Source organism: Coregonus clupeaformis, chromosome 23 (assembly GCF_020615455.1).
Source record: "Coregonus clupeaformis isolate EN_2021a chromosome 23, ASM2061545v1, whole genome shotgun sequence".
Lineage (NCBI taxonomy): Eukaryota > Metazoa > Chordata > Actinopteri > Salmoniformes > Salmonidae > Coregonus > Coregonus clupeaformis.
In genome coordinates this window covers 16,050,205-16,062,450 of record NC_059214.1, presented here as the reverse complement: position 1 = coordinate 16,062,450, position 12,246 = coordinate 16,050,205, and the positions used below count along the sequence as shown (strand labels likewise).

Sequence of the window (12,246 nt, the reverse complement as noted above, 5' to 3'; positions counted from 1 at the left end):
TTAGGTCAAAAGAGTTTATACTAAGAAAGGAAATAGAAAGTCTAACAGAACAGATAGATGGCAATAAAAACTGTAACATAGAGGCTCAGAATAAATTAGAGGAAAAACTAAAAGAAATGGAAAAACTTATTCAAGAAAGATCAAGTGTAATATATTATAAAAATAAAGCAAACTGGATGGAATATGGGGAAAAATGCACAAAATTCTTTTTTAATCTTCAACATAGGAATGCTACCAAAAAGAACTTAATGAAACTGGTTACAATTGACGGAGTCACCCATAATTCACCTAATGATATTTTGAAGGAAGAAACAAAGTATTTTAAGCATATGTTTTCTTTTCAGTCGCCTCCATCTCCTCTAACTGAAGCTAATTGTAGAGATTTTTTTCTATTGATAATGTCAAATTAACAGCCACACAGAAAGACTCATGTGAAGGTGAAATTACAGAGGAGGAACTTCTGGATGCAATTAAAGACTTTAAGTCCGGGAAAACTCCAGGGTTGGATGGCATACCAATCGAGGTATACTAAACCTTTTTTGATATACTAAGAGGACCGTTATTAGCATGTTTTAACCACTCCTATGTAAATGTTAGATTATCTGACACTCAAGAAGAAGGTCTGATCTCATTATTACTGAAACAGGATACAAGTGGAAAATATAAAGATCCAGTCCATTTACAAAATTGGAGGCCCCTTACACTTCAGTGTTGTGATGCAAAAATCCTAGCAAAATGTATAGCGCCTAGAATTAAAAAGGTATTGTCGGATATTATTCATTCTAATCAGACAGGTTTTTTACATGGAAGATACATTGGAGATAATATAAGGCAAGTATTGGAAACAATAGAACACTATGGAAAATATGGGAAACCAGGCCTGCTATTCATAGCAGACTTCGAAAAAGGCATTTGATAAAGTTCGACTGGAATTTATATATAAATGCCTGGAGCATTTCAATTTTGGAGAATCTCTTATAAAATGGGTCAAAATCATGTATAGTAACCCTAGGTGTAAAATAGTAAATAATGGCTATTTCTCAGAAAGTTTTAAACTGTCAAGAGGAGTGAAACAAGGTTGTCCACTATCGGCATATCTATTTATTGTGGCCATCGAGATGTTAGCTATTAAAATCAGATCCAATAATAATATCAGAGGATTAGAAATACAGGGCTTAAAAACAAAGGTGTCATTGTACGCAGATGATTCATGTTTTCTTTTAGATCCACAACTAGAATCCCTCCACAGCCTCATAGAGGATCTAGATACATTTTCTAACCTCTCTGGATTAAAACCAAATTATGACAAATGTACTATATTACGTATTGGATCACTAAAAATACAATTTTTACATTACCATGTAGTTTACCAATAAAATGGTCTGATGGTGATGTGGATATACTCGGAATACATATCCCAAAGGAAATAAATGATCTCACTTCAATAAATTTTAATAGAAAGTTAGCAAAAATAGATAAGATCTTACTACCATGGAAAGGAAAATACCTGTCAATTTGTGGAAAAATCACCCTGATTAACTCTTTAGTATTATCCCAGTTTACCTATTTGCTTATGGTCTTGCCTACGCCTAGCAAACAGTTTTTTAAATTATATGAGAAAAAAATATTCAATTTTATTTGGAACGGCAAGCCAGACAAAATTAAAAGAGCATATTTATATAATGAATATGAATTCGGAGGACAGAAATTATTAAATATTAAAGCATTAGACCTATCACTAAAATCTTCAGTCATCCAAAAGTTATACTTAAATCCGAACTGGTTCTCAAGCAAATTAGTAAGATTGTCTCACCCACTGTTCAAGAAAGGCCTTTTTCCCTTTATTCAGATTACAACCTCTCACTTTCAGTTATTTGAAAAGGAAATAATCTCCCAAATGTCACTATTTCTAAAACAAGCCATAGAAAGTTGGTTGCAATTTCAATTTAATCCTCCAGAAACGACAGAACAAATAATGCAACAAATATTGTGGTTAAATTCAAATATACTAATTGACAAAAAACCTTTATTTTCTGACAGAATGTTTAAAAAAGGTATAATCTTCGTAAATGATATCATCGGTAGGACTGGTGGAGTTATGTCGCACATGCAGCTAACAAAAACATATGGAAATGTCTGCTCTATCCAAAATTACAACCAAATAATTGCAGCCTTACCGCAAAAGTGGAAGAGGAAAGTTGAAGGGGGAGAAAGTAAGGAACTTGTCTGTCGGCCTTGCATTAAAGAACATAATTGGTTAAGGAAAACTGTGATAAATAAAAAAGTATATCAGTTTCACTTAAGGACCAAAGGATTGACAGCCGTCCCATATAGATTGCAAAATAGTTGGGAAGAGATCTTTGACGTACCGATCCCATGGCATAGTGTTTATGAACTGACACGCAAAACGACACCGGATTCAAAAATTTGAATCTTTCAATTTAAATTATTATATAAAATTCTTGCTACCAATAGAATGTTATTTATATGGGGGATACAATCTTCCCAGCTCTGCAGATTTTGCTGTGAAGAGATAGAATCATTAGATCATTTGTTTTGGTTCTGTCCATTTGTAGCTTGTTTTTGGACACAGGTCCAGGAATGGCTAAAGGATTGCAATATTTACCTGGAACTAACCTTGCAGATAGCATTACTGGGTGATCTGAAAAGTCATAGTCAATCAATCAATAATATAATAATACTTTTAGCAAAAATGTTTATTTTTAATTCACAATCTGTAGAAGCAATGAGAATAGAAAGGTTCAGAACTTTTGTAAAACATCACAGTACGGTTGAAATATATATGGCAAATAGAAATCCTATATGGATGGTGTTAAGAGATAGATGGGAGGTATTGAATAGAGTTGAAGGATGGGACTAATAACAAATAACAACAAATAATAACAAAGATAGCTAATAATGTAAGCATACTGTGTCCATAATAAGTATATAGGTTGTATGTTGGGAGCTTTTGGGAAAGAGCACAGTTAGAAAGATATGGCATTTAGAAGCAAACCGGATGGACATCATGAAAATGATCGGAGAGGTTGAGAGTAGAAGAGGTTCAGGAGCAAAAATAAAAAATAAAAAATAAAAATTATATATATATATATATATATATATATATATATATATATATATAGAATTATTGTAAAATTAACTCTGTCCATAAGGTGTAGATAGTAAGTATAGACCGGAAGTAGAGGCCTGGGCGTTGTTGTTCACTAATTTACTCCAAGTAGGGAAAGGATGGTGGGGTTGAAAAGTAATAAAGGGGAATATATATATAAAAAATAAAAATAAACATGGGGGATTGGAAGTGATGCAGACAATTACATTGATAGAAGATACCATCTATCTGCAATATTAAGCTGATCCATCCCCCCGGAAAAAAAATAAATAATAATAATAATAATATATAAGATTACAAAAAAAAAAAAGATTGTGAAATGTCAGAATAATAGTTGAGAGAATTATTTATTTCAGCTTTTATTTCTTTCATCACATTCCCAGTGGGTTAGAAGTTTAAATACACTCAATTAGTAGTTGGTAGCATTGCCTTTAAATTGTTTAACTTGGGTCAAACATTTTGGGTAGCCTTCCACAAGCTTCCCACAATAAGTTGGGTGAATTTTGGCCCATTCCTCCTGACAGAGCTGTTGTAACTGAGTCAGGTTTGTAGGCCTCCTTGCTCGCACATGCTTTTTCAGTTCTGCCCACACATTTTCTATAGGATTGAGGTCAGGGCTTTGTGATGGCCACTCCAATACCTTGACTTTGTTGTCCTTAAGCCATTTTGCCACAACTTTGGAAGTATGCTTGGGGTCATTGTCCATTTGGAAGTCCCATTTGCGACCAAGCTTTAACTTCCTGACTGATGTCTTGAGATGTTGCTTCAATATATCCATATAATTTTCCTTCAACATGATGATGCCATCTATTTTGTGAAGTGCACCAGTCCCTCCTGCAGCAAAGCACCCCCACAGCATGATGCTGCCACTCCCGTGCTTCACGGTAGGGATGGTGTTCTTCGGCTTGCAAGCCACCTCCTTTTTCCTTCAAACATAATAATGTTCATTATGGCAAAACAGTTCTATTTTTGTTTCATCAGACCAGAGGACATTTCTCCAAAAAGTACAATCTTTGTCCCCATGTGCAGTTGCAAACTGTAGTCTGGCTTTTTTATGGCGGTTTTGGAGCAGTGTCTTCTTCCTTGCTGAGCTGCCTTTCAGGTTATGTCGATATACGACTCGTTTTACTGTGGATATAGATACTTTTGTACCTGTTTCCTCCAGCATCTTCACAAGGTCATTTGCTGTTGTTCTGGGATTGATTTGCAAGTACGTTCATCTCTAGGAGACAGAACGCGTCTCCTTCCTGAGTGGTATGACGGCTGCGTGGTCCCATGGTGTTTATACTTGCATACTATTGTTTGTACAGATGAACGTGGTACCTTCAGGCATTTGTCATAGGCAACCCTAAAATACAGAGAAAATAATAAGTTTACCCTTATCAGTAAGTGTTTGCCCAGATTTAGATAAAGCATTCTCTCAAAATAAAATGTTGTGTCAACATAACCACCCATTGCTTCACTAAAATGTATAACTGCTGAAAATTAGGCTATGGACAGGTTGTGTGCATGTATTTCTATTTTCTAATGGTTGTCGATTTCATCTTCATGCCTATCACAGCTGTCTCTATATATCCCCCTTCAAACTTTCCTCGTCAATTTATATGATAGGTTACATTGATTTTGAATTATCCTATAATGTAGACTATCTTTTGATATTTTTTTTGGGAAAGGACAAATGTCTGAGTAAGATGCGCTGCAGCCGGCTTTGATGGGTCCTTTTAGGTGGGTGGGTGGGTGTGCATGTATGAGTTCACTAATTATAATGTCCATTCAGAAAGATTCCACAAAAATATGCCCAGTTTAGCTTATTAAATGGGGTGCAACTGAATGAAACGTAGCCAAGCTCTTCTCATGATTCATCCTATAGGATGCATAGCTTAAATCCTAATATTTTCAGTCGCATATTATTTTTCCAGTAGTATATGATTTTTCTCCCATTACTGCATCCTCTCTAGCCACTTTGAACAACATATTGACACAGAGAATGACCGCAGCAGCATTGGTGACGTTATGGTAATTGTTTGGAAAAGTAGAGGGGAAAACGCATCGGCTTTGGTGTGAATGGTTTAGTGCGTCAGAATCGGAAACTGTATTTTTTCGGAATTCCTCTCCAATCTGACATTTCTTCATTTGTGTACTAGACTAATATTTGAGGTAATAACTTGAATAATAATAATGAAATGCAAGTGATAATAACGAAGTGTAATGGTAATAGTGAAGTTGGCACATTTCTTTTGAGTCTAATATTCGCCAATCCCAATCTGATACCCCCCCCCCCCCCCTCCATGTACATTGGCCTTTCCAATTACCGTAACCTCAAATTCCAAGACCATCACAGACCTATGTTTTGTGCACAAAGGTCATGACTAAAGTATCTTATTAGGAATTTTCAAATCTGACTTCTCTATGTGGCCGTCTATGGAAATTGTCTTTCTGGGCCGGGCGTTAGTGAAACTGCAGTACCAAAACGAAACTGTAGGAGCAGTGGAAACCGTGCTTCTAGACTGGAACCCTGGCCCTGAGAACAAGGTTCAGGGAAGATAAGACCATCGAGCACAGCTAACATTAGCTAGCTATTTTTGCAGATTTATAAAATAACAAAAACAGAAATACCTTATTTACATAAGTATTTAGACCCTTTGCTATGAGACTCGAAATTGAGCTCACGTACATCCTGTTTCCATTGATCATCATTGAGATGTTTCTACAACTTGATTGGAGTCCACCTGTGGTAAATTCAATGGATTGGACATGATTTGGAAAGGCGCACACCTGTCTATATAAGGGCCCACAGCTTGAGAGGATCTGCAGAGAAGAATGGGAGAAACTCCCCAAATACAGGTGTGCCACGCTTGTAGCGTCATACCCAAGAAGACTCGAGGATGTAATCGCTGCCAAAGGTGCTTCAAAAAAGTACTGAGTAAATGGTCTGAATACTTATGTAAATGTGATATTTCAGTATGTATTTTTAATAAATGTGCAAAAACGTATAATAACCTGTTTTTTTGCTTTGTCATTATGGGGTATTGTGTGTAGATTGATGAGGGAAAAAAACAATTTCATCCATTTTAGAATAAGGCTGTTAACAAAATGGGGAAAAAGTCAAGGGGTCAGAATACTTTCTGAATGCACTGTATTACCTTAATTACCTCGACTAACCTGTACCCCCGCACATTGACTCGGTACCGGTACCCCCTGTATATAGGCTCTTTAATTTCATTGTTACTTTTTCTTACTTTAGTATATAAAAAAAAAATATATATATATATAGATACATATAAATTATATTCATTTTTTCTTACTTAAAAAATAATAAAACTCTGCATTGTTGGTTAAGGGCTTGCAAGTAAGCATTTCATGGTAAGTTCTACCTACACCTGTTGTATCCGTTTTTTTATAATAAATTAGCACACATTTCTAAAAACCAATTTTTGCTTTGTCATTATGGGGTATTGTGTGTAGATTGATGAGGGGAAAAAACAATGTAATCAATTTTAGAATAAGGCTGTAACGCAACAAAATGTGGAAAAACTCAAGTGGTCTGAATACTTTCCGAATGCACTGTGTCAATTCTGTCTCCCCTTTTCGTAGGCCTAGATTAGATGGTTGCATTCAAGACAAGGTCATTTTTATTGATCTGTTTGTCAGTATCAGCAGAGTAGGTCTAGGCTACCTTGTGATTTGTCGTATGAAAAAAGATTCTGCTAATGTCCCCTGTCATACAAAGTGTAGTAGATTTGCATGAAATGTGTTCATCAAAGGCCACATTCTTCCAGTGCAAAGAAAAGAGAAGAAACATCTCTAATATAGCCTATAGGCCTATGCCACTATGCGCTCAGCCATATACAGTGATTAGACTTATATTATCAAACATATGGATACCACATGACTCCGTTCCATTGATTCCATTCCAGCAATTACAATGAGCCCATCCTCCTATAGCATCTCCCACCAGCCCCCACTGTTCTATTCCTGCTAGCTCAGGAGCGGGGCCTGCTGGTGGTGGAGAGCGGCTCAGCCAGCATAATGTGCCTGCTGGGCTCCGTCACCCCTAGGGACTTCTTCTTCAAGGAGAGCGGGAGGCAGCTGCTGGTGGGTGAAGTGGAGCAGGTATGTGCCCTCTTCAGTAGGTGCACCTCCAGCGCTTTTGATTTGGAGATGAGGCACAGCACCCAGAGCTTGAGGGGCTACCTGGATGAGGAGTTAACCTAGTTGCCCCTGGCGGCTTCAGAGAACTGCCCAGGGGTCTTTGAGTGGTGCAAGAGGAGCAAATGCACGGATGAGGCCATCTCCTCCCTGTACACAGTATCCACTGGGCCCTGGAGGTGAGCCACACCCATCCAGCCAGAGTGCTGTGCCAGGGGGGCCAGTGCTTTACTGCAGACCACGTCATCATGACTGTCCCTTTGGGCTTCCTGAAAGAGAATGTGGCAGCCATGTTTAAGCAAGCCCTCCCCAAGTCCAAGGCCGGCGCATGGTGGACAAGATCTACCTGTGATTCAAGGACATGTTCTGGCCCCACGACTGGGTCAGGATCCAGTTGGTGTGGGATGCGGGGGAGGATGAGGAGTTATACCAGCACTCTCATTCAGAGGGTGGGGCCTGGAGAGACACATGGTATAAGATCTGTGGCTTCGACACGGTGGCCCGCAACATCACCGTCCTCTGCGGCTGAATCACAGGCCAGGAGGCCCGACATATTGAGAGCCTGGACGAGAAGATGGTGGGACAGGTGTGTGTCATGTCTGCCTATCACTCAGGTGCACAGGTCAGCGTGTCAATCATTGGCTTTGTGGTAGAGAGGTGTGGCCATCATATCTCATCACTGAGATATGTGACATTCCTGTTTAACCTTTCACCCTGTCGTTAAGGTGGGGTCAGTAGATATCCTCCAACGGTTTCCCACCATAGATTATATAAATGGATAAAGCCATCGATCACGTGACACCATTCATCCCTATGTGAAGACTTAATAGCACATTTAAAGCCAAGGAAGTCTGTGTTTAGCTTGCTAAAATGGCGTCTCATGGAGACATAACATGCTCAGTTTGAGCTAGTCCAGGAAGTGACATTGCAGGTTAGCTCATTGCTGCCCCCTCTCATTGAGGATCTCAAATTGAAGGCCGACTGGGGTACTGCAGACTGCCGGTACAATCTAAATTATCCTTATAACTTCTTCTGTGTGTGATTTTAAAATGATCAGTTCAAGGACATAATAGAAGCAAATATTTGTACCATGACTGTCTTAGAATTTTGATGTTATTTACGCTAATATTGCCCACGAAGATTGCCATTTTCCTACTCACTTACCAGAATGGCGCCGGAGAAGATGGCTGCCGTTTTACAGCCCTCTAACCAATTGTACTATTATGTGTGTTTTTTCACGTTATTTGTAATTTATTCTGTACATAATGTTTCTGCCACCGTCTCTTATGATCAAAAAGAGCTTCTGGATATCAGGACAACGATTACTCACCTCGTATTGGACGAAGATTTTTTCTTCAACGAGTCGGACGCGAAGGAAATTCTACAGACACCCGACAAGGCCCAAATCCCCGTCATTCGCATGAGAAAGAGACAGAGATATCGTGGACGTAGGCCGGGGTGCCTTGTAAGGATCCGACGGCTCGCGAGTAAACTGCCTCTTCCATCAATCCTATTAGCCAATGTTCAATCATTTGAAAACAAATCGGATGACCTAAGACTAAGGTTATCCTACCAACGGGACATTAAAAACTGTAATATCTTGTGTTTCACAGAGTCGTGGCTGAACGACGACATGGATAAGATACAGCTAGCGGGCTATACGCTACATCGGCACGATAGAACGGCTGACTCCGGTAAGACAAGGGGTGGAGGTCTGTGTATATTTGTAAACAACAGCTGGTGCATAAAATCGAATACTAAGGAAGTCTCAAGGTTTTGCTCGCCTGAGGTAGAGTATCTCATGATAAGCTGTAGACCACACTATTTACCAAGAGAGTTTTCATCTATATTTTTTGTATCTGTCTATCTACCACAACAAACCGATGCTGGCACTAAGATTGCACTCAATGAACTGTATAAGGCCATAAGCAGACAGGAAAACGCTCATCCAGAGGCAGCGCTCCTAGTGGCCGGGGACTTTAATGGAGGGAAACTTAAATCTGTTCTACCTAATTTCTATCAGCATGTGAAATGTGCAACCAGAGGAAAAAAAAACTCTAGACCACCTTTACTCCACACACAGAGACGCAAACAAAGCTCTCCCTCGCCCTCCATTTGGCAAATCTGACCATAACTCTATCCTCCTGATTCCTGCTTATAAGCAAAAACTAAAGCAGGAAGCAGCAGTGACTCGGTTAATAAAAAAGTGGTCAGATGACGCAGATGCTAGATATCATTGAGGAGTACACCACATCAGTCACTGGCTTCATCAATAAGTGCATCGATGACGTCGTCCCCACAGTGACATACCCCAACCAGAAGCCATGGATTACAAGCAACATCCGCACTGAGCTTAAGGGTAGAACTGCCACTTTCAAGGAGCGGGACTCTAACCCGGAAGCTTATAAGAAATCCCGCTATGCCCTCCGACAAACCATCAAACAGGCAAAGAGTCAATACAGGACTAAGATTGAATCGTACTACACCGGCTCTGACGCTTGTCGGATGTGGCAGGGCTTGAAAACTATTACAGACTACAAAGGGAAGCACAGCCGCGAACTGCCCAATGACACAAGCCTACCAGACGAGCTAAATCACTTCTATGCTCGCTTTGAGGCAAGCAACACTGAAGCACGCATGAGAGCATCAGTTGTTCCGGATGACTATGTGATCACACTCTCCGTAGCCGATGTGAGTAAGACTTTTTTAAGCAGGTCAACATTCACAAGGCCGCAGGGCCAGACGGATTACCAGGACGTGTATTCCGAGCATGTGCTGACCAACTGGCAAGTGTCTTCACTGTCATTTTCAGTCTGTAATACCAACATGTTTCAAGCAGACCACCATAGTCCCTGTGCCCAAGGACACTAAGATAACCTGCCTAAATGACTACCGACCCATAGCACTCACATCTGTAGCCATGAAGTCCTTTAAAGGCTGGTCATGGCTCACATCAACACCATTATCCCAGAAATCCTAGACCCACTCCAATTTGCATACTGCCCCAACAGATCCACAGATGATGCAATCTCTATTGCACTCCACACTGCCCTTTCCCACCTGTTCAAGAGGAACACCTACGTGAGAATGCTATTCATTGACTACGGCTCAGCGTTCAACACCATAGTGCCCTCAAAGCTCATCACTAAGCTAAGGATCCTGGGACTAAACATCTCCTTCTGCAACTGGATCCTGGACTTCCTGTCAGGCCGCCTCCAGGTGGTAAGGGTAGGTAACAACACGTCTGCCACGCTGATCCTCAACACGGGGGCCCCTCAGGGGTGCGTGCTTAGTCCCCTCCTGTACTCCCTGTTCACCCATGACTGCATGGCCAGGCACGACTCCAACACCATCATTAAGTTTGCCGACAACACAGAGACCTGGCCGTGTGTTGCCAGGATAACATCCTCTCCCTCAACGTGATCAAGAGAAAGGAGATGATTGTGGACTACAGAAAAAAAAAGAGGACTGAGCACGCCCCCATTCTCATCGACGGGGCTGTAGTGGAACAGGTTGAGAGCTTCAAGTTCCTTGGTGTCCACATCACCAACAAACTACCATGGTCCAAACACACCAAGACAGTCGTGAAGAGGGCACGACAAAACCTATTCCCCCTCAGGAGACTGAAAAGATTTGGCATGGGTCCTCAGATCCTCAAAAAATTCTACAGCTGCACCATCGAGAGCATCCTGACTGGTTGCATCACCGCCTGGTATGGCAACTGCTCGGCCTCCGACTGCAAGGCACTACAGAGGGTAGTGCGTACGGCCCAGTACATCACTGGGGTCAAGCTTCCTGCCATCCAGGACCTCTATACCAGGCGGTGTCAGAGGAAGGCCCTAAAATGTGTCAAAGACTCAAGCCACCCTAGTCATAGACTGTTGTCTCTGCTACCGCACGGCAAGCGGTACCGGAGTGCCAAGTCTAGGTCCAAAAGGCTTCTCAACAGCTTCTACCCCCAAGCCATAAGACTCCTGAACAGCTAATCATGGCTACCCGGACTATTTGCACTGCCCCCCCCCCCACCCCATCCCCCTCTTTTACGCTGCTGCTACTCTGTTTACTATTTATGCATAGTCACTTTAACTCTACCCACATGTACATATGACCTCAATTACCTCAACTAGCCGGTGCCCCCGCACATTGACTCTGTACCGGTACCCCCCTGTATATAGCCTCCCTACTCTATTTTAGTTTACTGTTGCACTTTAGCTATTTGCTTTTGTTTTGTATTTTTCTTAATTAACACTTTTTTGATTTTACTTTTTTATTTAAAAAACTACATTGTTGGTTAAGGGCTTGTAAGTAAGCATTTCACTGTAATGTCTACACCAGTTGTATTCAGCGCATGTGGCAAATACAATTTGATTTGATTTAAATTGGGGATTATGCTTTTTTGAAAACAACAGCCTGCAGTACTGAGGTCGGCATTGAACTTCTTGGTTTCAAAGAGAGGGGGCCATCAGTTGTTCTCCCCTGTTTCCCACACTAATATTGAAGGACATTTTTTTGTTTTGTGCCTAATGCCGAAAGTGAGTTTTTAAAGAAAACTGTCAATTTAAATAAGCTAGTCGTATTTGTAAACAATCTACAGTGCATGTGTTATTGCTCACTGAACCCAAAAACTGTGTTGTGAGAATTCATGCATGTGGAACTACAGAAACACACACTCATAATTGTTGAAGGTATTATTAGTAGCTAGCTATTATTTTTGCCGTACTGTATTTGCATTATGAGGATGAGTAACCACCAGGCTTATGTTTTGAAAGACTACTCAGGTCGTTCTCAGGCTGCTTAGTCCCAGAGTCAGCCCAGGTCCTGATGTCCAAGTAGGGGAGTGAGCCCTTTCGTCCGTGGGTCCTATACGTACCCCCCTCCAGGAGCCCTTTGAGGCTGGACACTCACAGGCAAAGGGAAATTATGTTCACCACCGTCCTTGAGATCACATACTAGAATAGTCAGAGAAT

At 40.7% G+C, this 12,246-nt stretch overlaps 1 pseudogene; it reads left to right on the top strand.

Moving 5' to 3' along the window:
* The first annotated feature begins 7,159 nt into the window (after positions 1-7,159).
* On the top strand, positions 7,160-12,170 carry LOC121536100 (annotated as a pseudogene).
* The last annotated feature ends 76 nt before the right edge of the window (positions 12,171-12,246 follow it).